Source organism: Ammospiza caudacuta, chromosome 30 (assembly GCF_027887145.1).
Source record: "Ammospiza caudacuta isolate bAmmCau1 chromosome 30, bAmmCau1.pri, whole genome shotgun sequence".
Classification (NCBI taxonomy): Eukaryota; Metazoa; Chordata; class Aves; order Passeriformes; family Passerellidae; genus Ammospiza; species Ammospiza caudacuta.
Genome location: NC_080622.1, coordinates 5,626,385 through 5,649,015, shown reverse-complemented (window position 1 = coordinate 5,649,015; position 22,631 = coordinate 5,626,385). Strand labels below are relative to the sequence as shown.

Genomic DNA, 22,631 nt, shown 5'->3' with positions numbered 1-22,631 from the left:
CAAATAAACAAATAAACACCCTTTCTCACCCTGCTGCCTGCAAACCCCCTCCCAAGAACTCTTAACTGGATACCTGATCACCCTCCCTCTCCCAGTCACAATCCTCAACTCACCTGAAGCCTCAATCTCAAACATCATCTTGGACACTGGGCAGATCCCTCTTTTGACATGATAAATCTGCTGAGGGAAATATTGTGCTTGACACAGCTTGGAATTTCAGGGAGTTGCACTCCTCAATTAAAAAAAAAAAAAAAAAAAAAAACAAAAAAACCAAAAACAATCCCAAAAACAAACAAGGAAAAAAAAAAACAAACAAAAGCCCACAAACACAATAAAACCCAAAACACCTAACTCCTCACAGAAACAAAGAATCCACAGAAAACATCAAAAAATCCAAAAAACCAACAAAAATCAACCAAAAACCCCAAAAAGAAAACAAAAAAACCAAAAACTCCACCAAAAGAAATCCAACCAAAAAAAAAAACCAGAGCAAAACTAAAAATTACAAAAGCACCTTACCACTCCTAAACAGAAAACCCAAAATCACAAACCTAAATACTCCCTGTATTCCATGCTGTTTTCTTCACAGAATCTTCCAAGCCTCTGTGCTTTAGATGCCCAGAAACACCTGCTGAAAAGAAGCTGAGATGGGCTGAAAAAGCCTCTTCACTGAAATGAGAGGAGAGCTCTTACCCCAGCACATCCCAGAGAGGGAATGAAGCCCCTCAGCCACGGCTGGGGTTAATATACCCCTGATTGTGCCCGCCTCTCGTTCCCATGGCACCCAGGAAAAGGGAGGGGGCGACTCCCACCAAGCCCTCAGAGCAGCTGCAGCTGTTTGGCTCCTCTGACTCACATTCAAGGGCAGTAAAGGGCTTGTTATAGAAGAAAACTCTTCAGAAAAGTAACAGCGCTTTCTTTTTTGCAACAACTACTTGGAGCAGAAGAACAGAAAACTGGTAAGATATAAAACTTTGTGGTAAGGTTACATAGCTAGATCAATGGGGTAATTGGGTAATTTGCTGTTATCTTACATAATTATTCTGTGTTTAACAAAAGCCATCTAATAAATTCACACCCAAAACTCCAGAGCCCAGCTGGCCCTACCAAATCTCTATGTTTATGCATACAGTAAACAAAACCAAAATCCCAGTAATACCTATCAGAAGTCTATGAAAGAAACCTATTGAAATTGATCCTACCTCAAATACAAAACAACCCATGCAAAGTTAGCTTGACTCAAAAATCAATTTACACAGAGCTAATAACACCAAGAAATAAAACAACACACCATATACCACCAAAGAATATAATAGTGAAGAAAAAAGAAACCACTTTTTTTTTTTAATTTAAACTAACTTCTTTTATTAGCTAGAACAAAAGCTTTTCCCAGGACTGTAACAACTTCTTCTCCTTCTTCTCCTTCTGAAATGTCCCTTCTCCTTCCCAAATTCCTTACAACTTCTGAGTTTACATCCAAGCAAAAAGCAAAATTCGTGCACTTGTGTGTTCGATGCTTCTGTCAGATTCTCTGTTTCTCTCCACATCATCTTACACTTTCAGTCTTCACGCTGTCCTGCCGTGACGAGTTTGACGGAAGAATTAGTAAACGTTAAGAGAGGATTTCCCTGCCTCCCTCCCCAGAGCTGGTTTCCTTAGTGCATTTCACTCAATCCCAGGCCGGCAACGATGCACGCTCACCTCAAGCGTGCAAGGCTCACAGCTGCTCGGCTAAACTCGGCTCTAATCGGCTAAACTCGGCCATTGTCATCTGCATTCGGCTGGACTCGACCCTTCGGCACGGATCGCCTCGCTTCGGCCGAACTCGGAGCCGCTCTCTGCGCTCGGCGCGCCTCGGCTCGCTTCGGCCGAACTCGGAGCCGCTCTCTGCGCTCGGCGCGGCTCGGCTCGCTTCGGCCGAACTCGGAGCCGATCAGTGCGCCCGGCGCGGCTCGGCTCGCTTCGGCCGAACTCGGAGCCGCTCTCTGCGCTCGGCGCGGCTCGGCTCGCTTCGGCCGAACTCGTAGCCTCTCTGTGCGCTCGGCGCGGCTCGGCTCGCTTCGGCCGAACTCGGAGCCACTCTCTGCGCGTTCGGCGCGCCTCGGCTCGGCTCCCTGAGGGCGGGCAAGCGGCGCCGCCTCACGTTAAACTCGCCCGGCTCGGGGCTCTCCTGCTGCCGCGTCCCGCGGGCGGCCCGGCCATCGCACGGACACGATCGGGAGCGCGGCGTGGCACAGGAGCTCATTGGGCTGTGACCGCACTCGCGCTAATTAGCGCGCACGAGAGCAGCGGGCTCGGTTCGGCTGAGCTCGGCTCCGTTCAGGCAGCCTCGCAAGCCTGGCCTCGGTTCGCTCGAGACGGTTCGTTCCGCCGGTCTCGCCTTGGTTCGGCTGAGCTCGTTCCATTCGGCCGAAGGAGGCGTCGTTCGTTCGTGTTTTTACAAATATCTTTCTATATTGACTGTATATTTCTATATTTAGTTTTATACTTCTATAATACTTTCATTATTCCAAATAAAAACCCCGTCTCTAACCAAATAAATAAAAAAACCCTTTCTTTTAAAGGATATTGAAATGTTTTTTATTTATACTTTGTATAATTATACATTCATATTTTAATTTATCGTTTCTTTGGATGTATTACATTAATGATGATATATATATAAAATTTTAAAATAGATTTAAATTATTATTTAAATTATGTATAATATCTACTGCTACAACTAATTTTTTCTTATATTTTTACTTTTTATATTTATCTGTATGTATTTATTATATATTTCTAAACTTAGATTTCTACCTTTATATTATTTGTATTTATAATTTTTACAATCAAAACCCTGCCTATTGACCAATAAAGAAAACCCGCTTTATTTAAGTATTTTAAAAATATTTTCATGTTTCTAATTTTCAAATTTATATTTATAATTTGTTCAATATTACATGAGAACACACCTGCTCCTGCACCCCAGTGGGGCTCCTTCTCCTGGGGACCTTGGGGTGCCCCAATGGCATCAGAGCCCCGAGTCTTCACCCCCTTCTCCTCTATTTAGAAACTACACTGGAACTTTTTTCTGGAAACAAAGACATTACCTAAATCCTCTCCCCGTGTCCTAGACAGATGGATATTCAGTTATTAGTTGGCTGGGCAGCAGTTTCTTAAATAGAATGATAAACAAGATGTGAACATTTTAGCTACAAGCAAATAGGCAAATCTGAACAAGGTACTGATGGCCAGCCACTGAAGTTATTTTGAAGGAATTTTTTAAACAATAAAATACTGATACCACAAAAATAAAGCAAAAAGCTAACTACTGGCTAAGAAAAAATTAACTTTTGACAGCAACAACATTCCAACCACACAGGCTTTTTCCCGATATCATACCTTATAACTACCTCTCTTGGGAATTCTCATCATGTATCCCAAAAGGAATGAATACCTCAGAGCGTCCTAAAGCAAAAAGTAGCACACATGAGCTCCTCACACTCCCGGGAGGCCTGCACAGCGTGCACTGAGTCTGCAACAAATTCTGCTCACTGAGGGTCTGCAAACAAAGGTTCAATTGATGAATTGAACTGATTTTAAAGGGAGGTTTTCTAAGCACTGAAGCACAACAAAGAACAAGCAACAACAATTCTTAAAAAAATCTGCAAGTTTTATTTAGCATATATGCGACTGATTTCCACGCTGTGGCTTCTCACTTTGATTCGCGTCTGTAGGTTCAGGAAGATGACAATGCACACTCTGCCTTCCCTGAGCCCCCCACAGCAGCTGAGCGCTGCTCCGTGTGCTCAGATCATCAGGAACTGGATTACACGTGCCCGCATGGACTGGAACTGCTCTGCTGCAGATTCAGGAGAGAGAGGCTGGCTGAGGCGTCGTCCCAATTCCATTTCTGTGTGACGAGAAGCGGTTTGTTCCCAACAGCTGCAACAATCCCCAGCTCCCATCTGTGGTGAGTACCGATGGCACGCAAATGGCAGCCTGAGGAAATCGTGTTCTGGGCTCTAAGTGGTCGGGACAGGGTCTGATTTTTTGTTTTGTACTTGTATGATGATTAGTACGACAGGGCTCTGATGGATGACATGGCAACACAGAATTAAAAACTCCTCGACAGGCTTACATCGACTTCTAGGAAAAGACAAAAGCTTAGGACCCTTCTGAAATCTACTTTTAATCCGAAGCACGGGGATTGTCAGCATGCTGCACCTTCCAGCTTTTCAAAGCAGCTTACCTCTGAAGACCAGGAAACACTGATTTCTACAGAAACAACGGGCAACCCCCAGGCTAACCTCAGCACTACTGTTTAATAGGGGACCTGCCAGTGTGCCAGTCCAGCTTCAAGTGTGCTTTACTTCAGTCTAACATCCCCACAAAATTCTTCTCACATCTTCCAAACCTAAAATCTTATTTTCCCCTAAAGCTTCTCATCATTAGCAATTTCCAAGTAACATGGTATTTTTACAACATTCAAAAATGTCATGCTGGACTGTGCTAGGGAGTAATCTGCAAATATAAGCTTAGCAAAGTTTGAATTGACTTGTCCAGAGAAAAAACCTACAAGTGAACACCTACACCTGCCTACAAAGAGCTAACAAGCCCCTGGCAGCTGCCAGCACCAAAGCACAGCGGATGTTTCTAATACAGGGTAAGGATAACAATATCACCTTCTGTTCTCTCCAGCTTCTTTTCCCTGCAGTCCTATTTTGCTTCTTATGATTTTTTTAGTCTCTGTATCTTCTTGGACAGCACCGAGCCCGACGACAAGGATACGAGAGTCTTTCCCTGCCGGACGGAGAGAACCAGGAAAACAGTTAAAAAAAGAACAGGGTAGTTTGAAATTCATACTTGCAACGAGAAGCAGCGCCTAACCAACAGAACAAAAGTAAACAAAGCATGGTACCTCCCTGGGGACAGAAGACTTATGAACTCTCCAGGATTTACAATTCTAGCGACCAACCCCTTCAGGACAGCAGCCAAGTGTCCCATGGGGTGGTGCTGCACCAAAGAACCATCTGAGAGGTTCCAAAGAGTGAAATGCACAATATTTTGCAAAGACAAAAAATCTTGCAAAATAACAAAAATACAATAGATGTAAACTACAGGGCAAGAGTACAAGTGTTACCTTTGGGAGCTGGAACCATCCTGGTGAGCACCTGATAACTGGATCCTCACCAGAGTTTGAACCCTTCAGGACACAGAAGGGTTTTCCCCAGAAATTTCACAGACTGAGTTTTGATAGAAGCACGCTCGCCGGATCCTCAGAAACGTCGCCCATTCTCCAGGTGTCTGGAGAGAACTGCAAATGGCTCTCACATAGTTTGAGCTAGTTCTGTAAGGTCTCAGGGGGAATTTCACCAGATGCAACCAAACTGGGCAACTCCCAGTGGGACAGAAGGAACCCAAAGCTTGGGTAAGCAGAGCTGCAGCAAATACTGAGGAAACAAACATAACAGCGTAAAAAATAATAAACCATCCTTTTTTTTCTCTTGCTTTTGTTTTTTTCTTATTCAGATCAGCATAGCAATTAAAGAGAAGGCGAAAAACTCACCATTACTGAACATTTCATCACCTGTAAGCTGAGCATCCTTAGCACAGAGGACTCCAAAGTTAAAATTCACCGATCCCTGGGAAATAAAACCAAATATCGTATGGTAAACAATCAAACAGCAGACATAAAAATTTGTTTCCTCTAAGGACTTTCAGGTACGTATGTATCTTTGCATTACACATAAGAACATACACTTTATACCATCACCTAATACATAATAATTTACCTTTAAATTTTGATAGTATAGCATGAATTTTTAACTTAAACTGGTGATCTATTATTATTCAGTTGGTGCCTAAAGTTATTTCTGCTGTCACGTTCAAAAAAACATGAATTTTTTTTACTGGAATGAGCAATTGATTTCAAAGTCATCACAAGCCCACCAAAACACAAAGCTGGGTTCACTGGACGGCTCTGTGAGCTAGAAGTAGTTAGGCTTCTACTTCCCTCTTGTTCTTCCAGAACCAATAAATCCTGTCAACAAAACCAGGATCTTTAGCCCACTGCTGTGAAAGATTCTACAAGGATGATGGTTTGATTTGTGTTTAGAAGTTTTGATTTTAAATGGCCAGACCAATTGATAAAGACAGTTTAAGTAGTATTACATTGCTATTATTATTATTTCTATTATTATTTTTACTAGTACTACTACTATTATTATCACCTGCTACTGGAAGAAACAAACCAGTAGTACCTATACTTAATTACTTTTATTTTCAGAAAATAATAAAGAAAAAGAACCAAACCAAAAAAAGTCACTTCCTACCTTTTATATCAAGGGATGAAAAATTTCTCTTGGGCTCTTCTCCAATTTATCAAGACTCATAGCACTGAAAGGCAAACAAAACAGTGCTTTATAGAAGGTCAAGTGCACGTTTCAAGGCTGAGCCACCAACTGATTGCAGTGACAGCAGTTACAACATGAATCGTTCCCAGAGCCTCTCTTCAATGGAATGTTCTGTGGAACTGCCATTTCTTTCCCAAAATACTAACTTCCAACACTTCCTAAACGTATTTTGTATTTTAAAACCACAAAAGTTAGTGAGACTCTGTGCGGAGGTCAGCTTTAAATTTATTTCCTTCCAAAGCACAGAGCTCTGTTCCATCACCCTTCCCTTTGGCTCTACACTGAATCATGGTGAGCATTTGAGGAGGGCTCAATAATCAATTCTATTTCTCTCTTTTTCTAGTTCTCTCTATTCCTAAATCATTCAAGACAAGTCAAATGAAAAATGACAAATTCAGCATCAGAGTCACACTTTTTCCCTTTGTCTGTTCAAGAACAGGCTCTAAATCCACTTATTGCTGCCTTCAACGATTCAGACTTGCAAAACCATTCTTACATGTTTTACAGGTTTATCATAAAACCCACAGAACGCAAGCTCTCAATTACAGGAAAAGGTACACAGGCAAATATCTAAAGGGATCACTTATTTGTAAATACATACCTTGATAGAGACCGCACTGAGAACCTTTCCGTGGGACTCTAAAGGACGCATGCTTTCTGAGCACCCTGTAAACAAGAAAAGCTACGATATATTACAGAACATCCCCACTTTTTCTACATATTCAAATAGGATTTTTAATAAAAACAGTTCAGTTACAAAAGAAGGAAGAAAACCAAGCTAATTTTACTTAGCTGGGTTTACTGCCGATTTAGAGAAAAATGCCGGGCCGCGTCGGCCGTTGCGTCACACGCCGCGCCGGCAGCAGGGCCTGCCGGGAGTTGGAGTCTCGGGCTGGTAGCCACTCATGTGCCGCGATAGCCGTTGCGTCACACGCCGCGCCGGCAGCAGGGCCTGCCGGGAGTTGTAGTCTCGGGCTGACAGCCACGGCTCCGTCCCCCGCCACCGGGAGCTGCAGTCCCTCCCGGGCATCAAACGGCTCCTTCGCCCCAGGGCGAGGAAGGACCTGAGGGAGCACCGCTCCTCCCGGATGCCCTCTCTTTTTCCCTCCAACTCTTTTTCTTTTTTTAACTCTGTTTTTCACCCCTTTCCCTTCCCTTCCCTTCTGCTCTCCTGCTTTCTTTCCTTTCCTTTTTTTTTTTTTTTTTTTTTTCCTTTTTTTTCCCTTTCCCTTTCTTTTTCTTGTATTTCTGATCTTGGTTTGCCTTTCTAGCTTTAGAATAAAAAAGCAGCAGTAGTAACTTTCAGGCTACCTGGGAGTAAAAAAAACCCCAAAACTATAATGATTGAAAGAAAACTATTTATTCCCTGGGAGCCTGAAATTTTCTACTGCTGCACATGACACAGAGCTTTTTATTCCTTCTTATATACAGTTGATATTTTATACTCGCTTTATACACCGCCCGCTGCCGTCTGCACCGGCGCTCTGCGGGCAGAGCGCTGCGGCGTCGTTCGGTTCTGTTTAAATAAACTCGGCTAAATTAGGCTTGGTTCGGCTTAGGTCTAAAATCGTTTCGGTTCGGCTTTTCGTCTAAATTCGGCTTTTCCGGCTCTTCGGCTGAACTCGGCCCGGTTGGGCTAAAGTCGGTCATATTCGGCTCTTTGTCTAAATGCGGCCAATGTCGGCTACAGTCGGCTATCGGTTACACTCGGCTATCATCGGCTCTTCGTCTCAAGTCGGCTGTGTTCGGCTACACTCGGCTCTTCGTCTCAAGTCGGCTGTGTTCGGCCACACTCGGCTCTTCGTCTCAACTCGGCTATTTTCGGCCACACTCGGCTCTTCGGCTCAACTCGGCTGTTGTCGGCCACACTCGGCTCTTCGGCTCAAGTCGGCTGTTGTCGGCCACACTCGGCTCTTCGGCTCAAGTCGGCTGTTGTCGGCCACACTCGGCTCTTCGGGGAAACTCGGCTATTTTCGGCCACACTCGACTCTTCGGCTCAACTCGGCTGTTGTCGGCCACACTCGGCTCTTCGGGGAAACTCGGCTGTTTTCGCCCACACTCGGCTCTTCGGCTCTTCGGAACTATTCGGCCCGGCTCGGCTCCCTCAGGGCGGGAAGGCGGCTGTCAGAGGACCCCGGCACAGCGAGGCGTTTCCCCACATGCCTGTCACAAACCCGCCGAAATACGCCCGCTCGCGGCGCCGCTGAGACCACAGCATGTGTCGGGTACACTTGAAACGCCACAGAAAATACCACCGGGGCCGCGCCGGGGTCGGTATTCCATGCAGGCAGTCCAGTGACACCCACCCCGGTCCTCCACTTCCCCGCCCTTTTCGCCGCCCTGTTGAGAAGGTCAATTGAAAGTCCGCGACATCCGCCACGCGCCACTCCCAAGGTGGCGGCCTCTCGGTGCAGGGCTGCAGTACCGCGCTCTGCCCACAAGGCGGCAGCACTGCCGCCCGCCCCAGCCGGGGGCGCAGCGCGCCTCGGGGCTGCGGGCAGCGAAGACGGCAAAAAAGAACAGGGGCGACCCCCGCCGAAAACTGCTCTGAAATAAATGCCCCAAAACAACCGGGAAGAGGAAAAAAAAAACTTCTGCCTCTAATCTAATAGGATAAAACAAAACAAAACCTCAACAATTTCTTTAAACAAAAAAAATTAAATCTTTAAAAAATTTTTTTTTCATATTAATATTCACATTTCTATTTAATAATGTATATTGATGTACACTGTCCATTTATACATTTGTTTTTATGAATACATTTCTATTCCATATTGCATATATCCCTAAAACTTAAATTTATTTTTATATTTTTATACATATTTTTACATAGTAAGTATATATTTCTGTTAGGATTTTTACTTCTGTAACACTCACAGTACTCAAAATAAAACCCCTGCCTCTACCCCATACATGGCAAATAAAACCCCTTTTCATTACAACTGTATTTAAATTTTTTAAAAAAATATTTCTCAAATTTATATTTAAAATGTTTACTGATGTATGATCGATTTTGTATTCATATTTAGCGATTTATTTATAAATTTATATTCTATGTTACATGTGTTCCTATTACTTATATTTTTATATACTTTTACTCATATCTTTATATATTTATTATATCTTTCTGTGTTAGGATTTTTACATCTGTAACATTTACATTATTTGAAATAAAACCCCTGCCTCTACCCACATTAAAGCCAAAAAGAACCTCAGTCTTCTCAACTGTATTTAAATATTTTTTAAAATTCTATTTTCCAGGTTCATATTCACTTTTACATTTAAAATGTATACTAATGTATACTCTTATTCGTATTCTCCATTACATCTCTTCCTATTATTTATATTTACTTATATTTTATGTTTATATATATATTTATATCTTGATTTTATATCTCAACATTTAGAAATATATAACAATAATATCTACATTCATATTATTTAAAATAAAAACCCTGCCTCTAACCCAATAATAAAAAAGACCCCAACCCTTTCTTTTAAAAAATATTTAAATAGGTTTTATCCTTATGTCTGATTTTTATATTCCTATTTCTATTTATAATAATGTATATTAATGTCTATTGCTTACTTATACATTTATCTTTACCAATGTCAAGTTATAAATAAATTTACATTCTATACTACATCTGATGCGAGTAGTTATTTATATATTTTTATACATATTTTTATACATTGATTAAATATTTCTGCGTCAAGATTTTTACTTCTCTAACACTTATAATATTCAAAATAAAACCCCTGCCTCTACTTAAATAAAAGCCAAAACATTCCCTTTCTTTTAAACTATATTTACATATTTTTATATTTATATTCCCATATAATGTTATTTATATTCTGTACTACAACTCTTCATATTACTTACATATATTTATATATAAATTTATATTCATGCTTTAGCAATTTCTCTTTATATATTTATTATATATTTCTATCTTAAGATCCACATTTCTATATTACTTATATTATTTAAAATAAAACTCCTGCCTCTAACCAAATAAAAACCAAGGACACCCCTTTATTTGAACCAGATTTAAAATGCAGGAAGTAAATTTATTTTTTAAAATTATAATGATATTTATATGGATGTTTTTACTTATTTTCATATTCATAGATATTATATATATTAGAGAGAATACCTTCTAATAGAATAATAGATATATATTTTCTGTATTGTATATTTCTTTTACTCATATTTATTTAAATTAAATATTTATAGAGCTTTGTATTTGTATATATATTTGTATATCTGAATTGATATTTTATTTCTGTCATTTATTTAAAAACCCCAGCCTATAACCTAATAACACCCCCCAATTTATTTTAACTCTATTTAAATATTTTTATATTTACAATCTATATTTATTTATCTCTGTCTATATATATATATATATATATAAAATAGACTATCATTTATCTATATGATAATATGTTACAATTATATACCATGTATTACAGCTTTATGTATGTATCTATTATCTATATTCATGTTTACCACTCTAATGTTAGATTTATTTTTAAATGTATATTTATTTCTATTTTCATCCCTATATTAAACCATAGAAGTTCACTAACCCGACACACCGGAGCCACAGCGATACCGTACCTTTGTCAGCACCGGCACGCAGCACACGCCCGTCCCGTCGCAGCACATCAAAACAAACCTGTTTCTATCACTAACGGAACAAACATCCCACAACATTGAACCCTAATAAAAACTCAAATAAACCTACCTGTAAATAAATTTTAAATCCCACTATAAAGTAGCCCAAAACCTCCGCACATTCTCATCATAAACTTCCTCCTAAACCAATATCTCAAAAACCCCAAAAAACTCAAAAACAACTCGAAAATGACACAACTGCTAATAAAAACAAACACCCATTAACAATTAAATCAAACCAACTCACTAGACTCAAAACTGCACAACTGACCCTGAACATTACTAAAAAAAGTCCCCAAAGCTCTACCTTTATGTTAATGCACAAATAATAACCTATCATCTATAAAAGTTATTTGAAAAAATTAAAAAAAATAATTAAAACCATGAAAATAAAAAACCTAAGCTATTAAAATACTAAAAAATATCACTACCCAAATTAAAAAACGTATTGCCTATAAAAACCCACCATATAAACGCCCCTGTCCCAAAAAGTAAAAAAAAACTATCGAACCAGAAAGAAATCAGAACTTAGAAACACTAAAACCATAGCATTCAAGAAGTCACACCACATCCCTTATCATACACCAACTACAAACAACAGAAAACAATACAAGGAATTCTTAAAAAACACCTTAAGACCACTACATTGAAAAACATTTCAAAAATTAAAAACTGCATCTAACAAAAGCCATCTAATAAATTCACACCCAAAACTCCAGCAGCCCAGCTGGCCCTACCAAAGCTCTATGTTTATACATACAACAAACAAAACCAAAATCCCGGTAATACCCATCAGAAATCTATGAAAGAATCCTATTGAAATTAATCCTGCCTCAAATACAAACCAACCCATCCAGAAAGTCAGCTTCACTCAGAAAACAATTTACACAGAGTTAATAATACCAAGAAATAAAACAACACACCATATACCACCAATGAATACAATAGTGAAGGAAAAAAAAAAAAACACTACATTTTTTTCTTTTTGTTTTTTAAGCTAACTTCTTTTATTAGCTAGAACAAAAGCTTTTGCCAGGACTGTAACAACAACAACAACTTCTTTTTCTTCTTCTCCTTTTAAAATGTCCTTTCTCACTCCCAAATTCCTTTCAACTCCTGAGTTTACATCCAAGCAAAAAGCAAAATTCGTGCACTCGTGCATTCGCTGCTCCTGTCAGGTTCTCTGTTTCCCTCCACATCTTCTCACACTTTCAGTCCTCACGCTGTCCCGCCGTGATGAGTCTGACAGAAGAATTGGCACAAGTTAACAGAGCATTTCCCTCCCTCCCTGCCTCTGCTTTCCTCAGCGCATTTCAATCCATCCCAGGCCTGCAACGATGCCCGCTCACCCCAAAGCTCACAGCAAGCACGCAGCAGCTCAGGCTCGCTCGGCTCCGGGGCTCTGTGCCTTGGATAGCCGAGGAAACTTCTGATGAGCCTCCGTTCCAATAAACTGGAATGCAAACTCACCCCCATCTCAGAGCCTCAGTGACCTCGGCCAGCGCCTTCCTCACTTCCCTGGGCCACAATGACTTGCAGGCACAAGGATGCAAAGCAGCTTTTTGTCTTTTCTCTTGAGTGCCAACGGGTCAAATATGTCAGCTTTGACATAACTAATTACCCTCTCTTTGAACTCTCCCAAGGACACTTTTAAAGAAAAGACAGAAGACTGCTGGTACATCCATGTGGGATCAGGAGGAAAGCAGCAAGGATCCGAGGCCAGCGGCGCGGCCGGGCAGCACCACGTCCCTGCCACCCTGTGACAAGGCACACGGCCGCAGAGCCCCAGAGCCCGCAGGCCCTGCAGCTGCCACACGGATGGACCTGGTTCCCTCCCCGGGTGCCCAGGGGGAAACCTGAGGGCAGGCGTCCTCCCCGAGGGTGCACCCGGAGCCCCGGGCAGGGACGGAGTCGCCGGCTGCTCTCTGGGGACGAGACCCTCCCTGCAGGCGACACTGCCTCGTCCTCTCCCTCCCTGTGGGACAGGGACCTCCAGGGTCTATGAGCAGCCTCCTTCCGTCAGCGTCCCGGTGCTGTGTCAGAGCCAGAGGGGTCGAGGCTTTCCAGAGCCATAGCATCCTTTAGGTTGCAAAAGCCTTCTAAGGCCATCGAGCCCAGCTGTTGCCCCAGCACTGCCAAGCCCCCACCCAAATCAGGTCCCTAAACACCACATCTTGCCATGCTTTAAATGTCTCCAGCAATGGGGACTGCCCCGGGCAGCCCGCTCCTACGCCTGACCACCCTTTCAGTGAACAAATTGGTCCTCAAAGCCAATCTAAGCCTTCCCTGCTGCAACTTGAGGCCATTTCCTTTTGTCACGTCACCTCTTACCGGAGAGATCTCGGCACTTAAATCTTACCTGCCCCTTCCCTAGGAGGTCTCTGGCTTGCCTGGATGAGAGAAACACTCCCTCCACAGGAACGGCAGCTCAGCAGGTCCCACACCGAGGCAGGGGAGCAGCTGTCCTCACCAGAGCTCCCGTGTCAGCTCTCAGAGATCGGCTCTGCTCAGCGCTTCAGAATTGGCTGTTTGGAGGAGGGGGAAAAAACAGGTTAGCCAAGATTTTTATCCAGACTTATCTGATGTCTTTGCCTGCTTTGCCTCTTCCTGACTTCCTCCTGCTAAGAAAACAGCTGCCTTTGGACTTCTAGGGGGAACTGTCACATAATGCTTGAAAAGGAACTACAGAAAAGTGCCTCATTTTTAAAGATTCAGCCAAGAAGACAGATAACTGCAGCTTCTCCATCCCCACTGCCTGCAGAGCTGCCAGGCACCAGGCCAGCTCTGCTGCTGCTTCAAGTTGTTCCCAACTCCGTGCAAGAACTGAAGGCTGCTTTGGCGTGCCATTGCTCCGCTTCTCCCAAAAAAGATCTTTCAGTGCTGTTCTCCCTCCACGGGAAGGGCCCTTCTGTCTCACACACTCGGTGACACGAGGCTGCGCGAAGGTGCAGCAGCCTCTGCTCCAGGTGGGAAGGGCTTTCTTCCTCCTCTGGCACCTGGCTGGCACAGGTTGCTCACAGATGCTGGGGCTGCCCCATCCCTGGAAGTGTTCGAAGGCCCACTGGTGCTCTGGGATCAGGCTCAGAGCAACCTGGTCCATGGAACCATGTCCCTGCCCACGGCAGCAGGCTTGGAATCAGGTGATCTTCAGAGCCCCTTCCAACCTGAATTATTCCATGATTCTATGAACTCAAAAAACTCGGGGAAGAAATCTGTAAAGGTCACTAAATACATAAAAGCATATCCCCATCAGCATAATTTTGAATGAAAAGTATATCTACAAACAGGGAGAAATATTCTATGTATTTGCTCTTGCTACCTTTCAGGCAACAGAAGTTAGTGAGACTCTGTGCGGAGGTCAGCTTTAAATTTATTTCCTTCCAAAGCACAGAGCTCTGTTCCATCACCCTTCCCTTTGGCTCTACACTGAATCATGGTGAGCATTTGAGGAGGGCTCAATAATCAATTCTATTTCTCTCTTTTTCTAGTTCTCTCTATTCCTAAATCATTCAAGACAAGTCAAATGAAAAATGACAAGTTCAGCATCAGAGTCACACTTTTTTCCCTTTGTCTGGTCAACAACAGGCTCTCAATCCACTTATTGCTGCCTTCAACGATTCAGACTTGCAAAACCATTCTTACATGTTTTACAGGTTTATCATACAACCCACAGAACGCAAGCTCTGAATTACAGGAAAAGGTACACAGGCAAATATCTAAAGGGATCACTTATTTGTAAATACATACCTTGATAGAGATCGCACTGAGAACCTTTCCGTGGGACTCTAAGGGAGACGTATTTTCTCAGTACCCTGTAAACAAGAAAAGCTACGATATATTTATTACAGGACATCCCCACTTTTTCTACATACTCAAATAGGATTTTTAATAAAAATAATTCAGTTACAAAAGAAAGAAGAAAACCAAGCTAATTTTACGCAGCTATAATTACTCCCGATTTAGAGAAAAAAAAAAAGTCACGGGTGCTCGCCGTGCTCGCCCGGGGCGGCTCCTGCAGCTCCCGGCCCGCGGCAGCAAAGCACCGCCTCGCCCCCCGCCCCCGGCACCGCTGAGTGAGGCCGACGAACCGGGCGGACGCTCCTTCCGCGCTCCTCAGCTCCACGCGGGCGCCCACACGGAGCCTTCGCCCCTCCAGCGTCGCCGTCCCGCGCGGGAGAGGCGCCGCCAGCTGCCCGCGCACAGCCCCGCGCGGCCGCCTGGCACGCCAGCCACTCATGGGCCGCGATAGCCGCTGCGTCACACGCCGCGCCGGCAGCAAGGCCTGCCGGGAGTTGTAGTCTCGGGCTGACAGCCACGGCTCCGTCCCCCGCCACCGGGAGCTGCAGTCCCTCCCGGGCATCAAACGGGTCCTTCGCCCCAGGGCGGGGAAGGACCTGAGGCAGCACCGCTCCTCCCGGATGCCCTCTCTTTTTCCCTCCAACTCTTTTTACTTTTTTCACTCTGTTTTTTTTTTCACCACTTCCCTTCCCCCTTGCTCTCCTGCTTCCTTTCGTTTCCTTTCCTTTCCTTCCCTTCCCTTTGCCTTTCTTGTATTTCTGATCTTGGTTTACCTTTCCACCTTTAGAATAAAAAAGCAGCAGTAGAAACTTTCAGGCTACCCGGGAGTAAAAAAAAAACTCCAAAACGAAAATGCTTTAAAGAAAACTATTTATTCCCTGGGAGCCTGAAATTTTCTACTGCTGCACGTGACACAGAGCTTTTATTCCTTCTTATAGATAGTTAATATTTTATATATATTTATAGTTTATGTTGATGCATTATATTAATAGCTATATATAATATGCACCTTATTCAAAAAATATACGGGGATTATTTTTTAAATTATTTACCATATCTACTTCTACAACTTATTTTTCCTTATATTTCTGATTTTTATATAAATCTTTAATGTGTTTATGATATATTTCTATACTTATATTTCTACCTTTATATTATTTGTATTTGTAATTTTTACACTAAAACCCCTGCTTTGGCAAAGAAAAAACAAAACCATCCATTATTTTAAATTACCTAAATTTTTTTTATATTTATATTTATCATAATATACAACAAATTATAAAAATAGATAGATATATCACATCCGTATTTATATCTATTTTATATCCATTTCCTATAATATTTTTCATAAAATATATGCAGTATTACGTGTATTATATATTGTATCAATTTATGTTATTTTACATTTACAATTTATTATTAATTTTTTATAGATCTGCCTATAGTTGCAATACATTTATATATTTGTATTTTTGTTTGGGTTGTATTTACATTTATATTCTCTATTCATATATCTATAAACATACACAATACTCTATTAAAATTAGAGTAACTTATTGTAACATCTAATGGCTTATGTTACATGTTAAATTTTAAAAATTGACCGAATATATAAAAATAAAATTGGCTCATTCCCATTGCTACACATCTATTTCTTTTGTTTCAATATAGTTAGAGTCATAATTGTATATTTAAAATCCAATTCCTAAATGAAATGACAGAACAAACAGCATCAAATTCCCACCAATATCTTCCAAAAACATCAAGAAATCTCCAACAGCCAAACAAGTGTCAGCAAAAAAACAAAGATCACTCTTTACAATAACAATTCTCATCACGACAGAAAAATGGAACCAAAATAAAAGAAAATCCTATAGAAACACACACAGCAAATTACAAAAAGTACTAAAAAAAGTCAAACCAATCTACTAAACTCAAGCCAGTGCCACTCACCCTGAACGACGTTACTAAAAAAAAATAAAAAACAACAAAATTCTACCTCTACACTAACTCAAAGAATAAACAATCCTCTGTAAAAATAACTTTAAAACCTGAACTAATTAACAAAATGGAAAAACATCTCAACCACTAAAAACTAAGAAATTAACTACCCAAATAAATACTTAAAAAAACCACCATATAAATACCCATGTTCCCAAAATAAACCCTGATAAACAATACTCAAATACATTAAAAGACAACAACAACAACAAAAAAAAATAAAATAAAGAAACCAACAACAAGAATACCAAAAACCAGATAAACTTAAATCTGCAACAAAAAAATTATTCCCAACTGAATAAACCCATAGTGCCTCAAGCTATCAAAATAAAAATACCACCTAGAAACAAACACAAAGACTAAAGACAAACGTAACCATAAACAATGTCCCCCAAATTACCCGTAACCATAAAACATACACTACAATCAAACAAACCAAACAAATAAAAGCCCTGGAAGACGGTAAACACACATGCATTTATCGAGATTAAAAACCCGCGGCTATGAACGACACGACGCTCCCCCAAGCCCCCCAAAACAAACACTACACACTCACGCTAATAAAAGCCGCCGCAACAGAATTAAAATGCGAACGCTGCTTCGCGCTACTACCCGTAAAAACCATTGCGCGCCCTTCTAAACATAATACCCCGGAAAAAAAAAAAAAAAACTCCGACTACAAAACTCAATCCAAAACAAACCTTTACCAGCCCTACCGGCACCGAGAACCGTGCCGCTCGGGAAGAACACCGCATCCCTTAGCGTACGCCCGCTGCAAACCGAACACAGCCACGCAATCAACGCCTCCAAAGCGCCTCCGAGCCGCGGCACCGCCGAGCTTTGAGCGGCCGAACCCCGCGCTCGCTGCCGGCCCCGGACGGAGCGCGGCTCCCGGCAGGGAAGCGGCTCCTGCGGCGGCTGCTCCGGCACGCGGGGCCGGCGCCGTCCCGGGGAGCCCCGCCCGCTGCCCCTGCCCGGCGGGGCCGGCACCGGGCCCGGGGCTCCCGGCGGCGCCCCGGCCCCGCGCCCGGAGCGGACGGAGCGGCCGGCACCGCCCGGGCCGGCGCAGCAGCGCCCGCGCCGCCTCCGCCGCCCTCGGCCGGCCCGGCCCGGCTCCCCTCGGCTCGCACCGGCGCGGCTCCGCCACCGCCGCCCTCGGCCGGCCCGGCCGCGCCGAATCCCCCGTGCGCCCCGGCAGCTGCCCGGGCCGTGCCGGCAGCGCTCCCGAGCGGGAACGTTCCGGGCCGGGAACGTTCCGGGCCGGGCCGCGGGCACGAGGAGCGCCCTCCGATGCAGCGGCACAGCCCCATTGCAGCCCTGCAAACGCTGCCGGAGCTGCGGCTCCCCGCAACGCAACCCCGAAACCGACACCGCAGGCGGGGTCACCTCACTTCAACAAGGGCAAAGAAATGTGTTCTCCCCTAAAATTTCACCCCCTACGACAGCAGAAAAGAAGGGGTGCTCCTCAAATGAAAGCCTTCGACTGATGGGAAAGGGCGATTTCGACCTCCATTCAAACCCTTGAAAAGGAGGGACACCAGGGCTGCCCCCTCCATTTAAACCCTAGGGTGATGAAAATGGGGTGGCTGCCTTCAAATCAAACCCATAATACCACAAGAATACTTTTCCCATTCCCCTTAAAATAGAACGCAGGGATTCCCTGTCATCCCCGGGATACCCCTAACAGCCTGGAAAAGGCAGCTTTTCCCGCAATCAACACCCTTAAAACCACAAGTCAAGAGGGATCTCCTCAGTTCAAACGCAGACAATAAGAGAAGAGTAGCTGCTTCCTTCTCCGTAATTCCTTTTGTCCTCATAAGCTCCACTTTTGTTCCTGGGGATCCGGGGAGGGACTGGCAAGATGAAATTGCAAAGGGGAAGGAGAAAATTCCCCGCTCCAAACCCACACGGGCTCACCTGTTCGGCTGCTGCTCCCCGGCACAAAGATTCGTCCCTCGGCGCCTCCTTTAAGCGATGCTCCGCGGATCCAGGCGCGGATCCAGGTGTCCCCCCGACCCTGTGAGAAGCTCCCGCAGCCCTTCCACGAGACAGCGCCGGCAGCGCCCCATAAACCCCTCCACTCAGCAGCTCCGTGCAAAAGGGAGCCGAGGCAAAGCCTCCCCCTAAAGCAGCCTGGCCCCGGCAGGAGCCGGCCCCTCCTCATCCTCGCACTCACACCTGGGCTGCTCCGAGCCCCCATCATCCTCGCACTCACACCTGGGCTGCTCCGAGCCCCCACCATCCTAACAGCTCATACCTGGGCTGCTCCGAGCCCTCATCATCCTCACACTCACACCTGGTGCTGATTCGAGCCCCGATCATCCTCACACTCACACCTGGGCTGCTCCGAACCCCCATCATATATTTTTCATATTTATATTCGCATGTATATTTAGAATTTATATTACTGTATAATAAAAATTATATTATATATTGCATCTCTTCATGTTACTTACATAGATTTCTATTTCTATTTCTATTCATAGTTTGGTATTATATCTTTATATCTCTATATATTTATTATATATTTCTGTATTTCGATTTACATTTCTATAGTACTTACATTATTTAAAATAAAACCCCTGCCTCTAATGAAATAAAAAGCAAAGACACCCCTTTCTTTAAAACACATTAAAAATTTTAAAAATAATTTTGTTTGTCATAATTCTATTCACATCTATATTTGTCATTTTCATTTGTTATATTTATAGATATTATATATATTGGAGACAATACCTTTCTATATAATAATAGATATATTCTTTTGACACAATATATTTCTTTTACTTATATTTATATATATTAAATATTTATTGATATCGACATATATATTTGGATTTCTAGTTTTATATTTTTTATTAAATCTCCAGCCTATATCCCAATAAAAGCCAAACAATCCCCAATTTATTTAAACTATATTTAAACATAAATCCTGTCACAGCTGCATTGCACAGCAGTGCCCCAAGCTAATCTGACACTTGTTCATCTCCTGGACCTGAATCTGAACCCACTCACCTTGATCGCACCTGGCAGAACCATTTTCGTACCTTTTTCTGGCATTTCTTGTTTTTGTTTTTTTTTGTCTTGAGTTTTTGAGGCCTTTATTGCCTCTCTTTCTTGCCTTGTTTCTTGGGGCTTTTACTCCCTTTTTCCTTGATTTTTTTCTGGCATTTCTTGGGGTTTTTTCTTCGTTTCTTCTTGCCCATTTTGGTGTTTTTTCTGGTTTTTCCCTGCCCCCCTTGGGGTTTTTTTTTCTGGGTTTTTTTTTTTTTTTTTCTGGGTTTTTCTTTGCCATTTTTTTTTTTTTTTCTGGATTTTTTTTCCCCATCTTGGTATTTTGTTCTGATTTTATTTCTTGCCCATCTTGGGGTTTTTCCCTGGTCTGTTTTCAGGGATTTTTCTTGCCCATCTTGGGTTCTTTTCTGTTTTGGTTTTTTTTCTGGGTTTTTCTTAGGGGTTTTTTCCGTTTTTTTTTATTTTTTGCTTCTGGGATTTTTCTCGCCCATCTTGGGGTTCTATTCTGGGCTTTTTCTTGCCCATCTTGGGGTTTTCTTCTGCGTTTTTTTCTTGCCCATCTTGTTGTTGTTTGGGTTTTTTGTTTGTTTGGTTTTGGTTTTTTTTTCCTGTTTTTTTTTTTTTTTCTGTGGTATTTCTGGGATTTTTCTTGCCCATCTTGGGTTTTTTTTTTCGGGAGGGGGTAGTTTTCTTGCCCATCTCGAGGTTTTTTTCAGTGGGTTTGTTTTTTGTTGGTTTTTTTTTTTTTTTTTTCTTTTCTTTTACTTCTTTTTCCCCCTAGGTTACTCCTTGCCCTCCTGGTTTTTGGTTTTTTTTTTTTTTTTTTGTCTGTCTTACTTCCTTCCTTCTTTCTTCCTTTCAGTTCCTTTCCTTATTTTCTTTTTTTCTCTTTCTTTCTTTCTTTCTTTCTTTCTTTCTTTCTTTCTTTCTTTCTTTCTTTCTTTCTTTCTTTCTTTCTTTCTTTCTTTCTTTCTTTCTTTCTTTCTTTCTTTCTTTCTTTCTTTCTTTCTTTCCCTGTATTTCTAATCTTGGTTTTCCTTTCTAGCTTTAGAATAAAAAAGCAGCAGTAGTAACTTTCAGGCTACCTGGGAGTAAAAAAAACTCCAAAACGAAAATGATTTAAAGAAAACTATTTATTCCCTGGGAGCCTGAAATTTTCTACTGCTGCACGTGACATAGAGCTTTTATTCCTTCTTATAGATAGTTGATATTCTATACTTACTTTATACAGCGCTCCCTGCCGTCTGCACAGGCGCACTGCAGGCACAGCGCTGTGGCATCATTCGGTTCTGTTTAATGAAACTTGGCTTGGTTCGGCTTGGTTCGGCTCTTGGTCTAAACTCGTTTAAGTTCGGCTCTTCGGCTGAACTCAGCACGGTTCGGCTAAACTCGGTCGTATTCGGCACATTGTCTAAATGCAGCTCAAGTCGGCTACACTCGGCTATCGGTTCCAGTCGGCTATCATCGGCTCTTGGTGTAAACTCGGCTATTTCCGGCCACACTCGCCTCTTTGATGAAACTTGGCTGTTTTCGGCCACATTCAGCTCTTCGGTGAAACTCAGCTGTTTTCGGCCACACTTGGCTCTTCGGCTCTTCGGAACAATTCGGACAGTCGCGCCTTACGGCACCTTTTACGACAGTCGCGCTTTATGACCGGCTTTACGACAGTCGCGCTTTACGACACCTTTTACGACAGCCGCGCTTTACGGCCGTCTTTACGACAGTCACGCTTTACGGCCGTGTTTACGACAGTCGCGCTTTACAGCACCTTTTACGACAGTCGCGCTTTACGGCCGTCACTCTCTAGACCACAAACATCATTGCTACCTTTTTATTAGGGTTGCTGCCTGCAGCTGCTGGGAGAGTTCTGGGGCTGCCCCAGCACTGGGCTTACTGCCTTGTGCTGCTGTTGGGGAAAACTGGGGTTCTAGGGGTGCTGTTTAGGGTGACCTTGTGGTTGGGTTGAGGGCTGCTGCACTTGTACCCTAACCCGACCTGGTACCCTGTGTCCTTTGTACCCCTAACCCTCAGTGTGAGCTCTCCATCTGTCAAGCCTCCCCTCCTTGCCCCTCAGCCCGCAATGTCTGTACGTCACCCCGAGACCTCTGACATCGTCCCTTGGTCCCCTGGCCTCCACTGTGCACTCTCCACCTGGTTAGGGGTGGTTTTTAGGCTAAGGTTAGGGGTGGTGTGAGGGCTGGTTCACCTGTCACCCTCAAGCAGCCCCCACTTTGCCCCTCAAGGCATCTGCTCCCCCTCACCCTCTTCTTGTCACCCTCAAGTTCCCCGCTCTCAGCATCTCTGTGCCACCCTGGAGCTCCCCAGTTGCTCCTAAAGCCCCCTTCTGCTCTCAGCTCCCCCCATGCTCTGTGTCACCCTCCAGCCCCCTCCCCTCAGTCCGCAGCCCCTTATGACACCCTGCAGCCCACAGACGTTGTCCCTGCCTGACTTACTTGGGTGTTGTCCTGCCGCAAGAGCTGTGCTGTCCTCCAAGGGTTCAGGCTCCTGCGTGCTGCTGGAGGGGACTCACAGGGGGGCGGTGGGTGAAGTAATGGATGGAGCGGGAAGTGTGGTGGGACGGGTTAAGGGCGGAGTGAGGGATGGAGCAAGGGCGGGCTGGAAAATAGAGTAGGGTTAGGGGCGGAGAAGAGGATGCAGCAGTAGGGGGCTGAGGTGAGGAGATGTTAGGAGGAAGCATAACTCCATAACTCCAACACCAAGTCTGCAGCCAACGAGAA

General features: G+C 43.4%; 2 long non-coding RNA genes across 6 annotated transcripts; both read right to left on the bottom strand.

The window, feature by feature from the left end:
- Positions 1 to 3,655: 3,655 nt before the first annotated feature.
- Positions 3,656 to 7,244, bottom strand: LOC131569533 (uncharacterized). 5 transcript variants are annotated; one of them, XR_009275795.1, is made up of 7 exons: positions 7,187 to 7,244; positions 7,000 to 7,064; positions 6,318 to 6,381; positions 5,552 to 5,627; positions 5,126 to 5,435; positions 4,668 to 4,785; positions 3,656 to 3,895 (listed from the first exon to the last, which is right to left on the bottom strand). It is a non-coding gene; the product is annotated as an uncharacterized LOC131569533 (long non-coding RNA). The 5 variants fall into 5 exon arrangements; XR_009275796.1 differs by having other exon boundaries at positions 3,656 to 4,131; positions 7,000 to 7,228; XR_009275794.1 differs by having other exon boundaries at positions 3,656 to 4,073; positions 7,000 to 7,228.
- A 4,848-nt stretch (positions 7,245 to 12,092) lies between these two features.
- On the bottom strand, positions 12,093 to 17,796 carry LOC131569581 (uncharacterized). Its single transcript, XR_009275801.1, has 4 exons — positions 17,580 to 17,796; positions 14,827 to 14,891; positions 13,439 to 13,604; positions 12,093 to 12,321 (listed from the first exon to the last, which is right to left on the bottom strand). It is a non-coding gene; the product is annotated as an uncharacterized LOC131569581 (long non-coding RNA).
- Between the last annotated feature and the right edge of the window lie 4,835 nt (positions 17,797 to 22,631).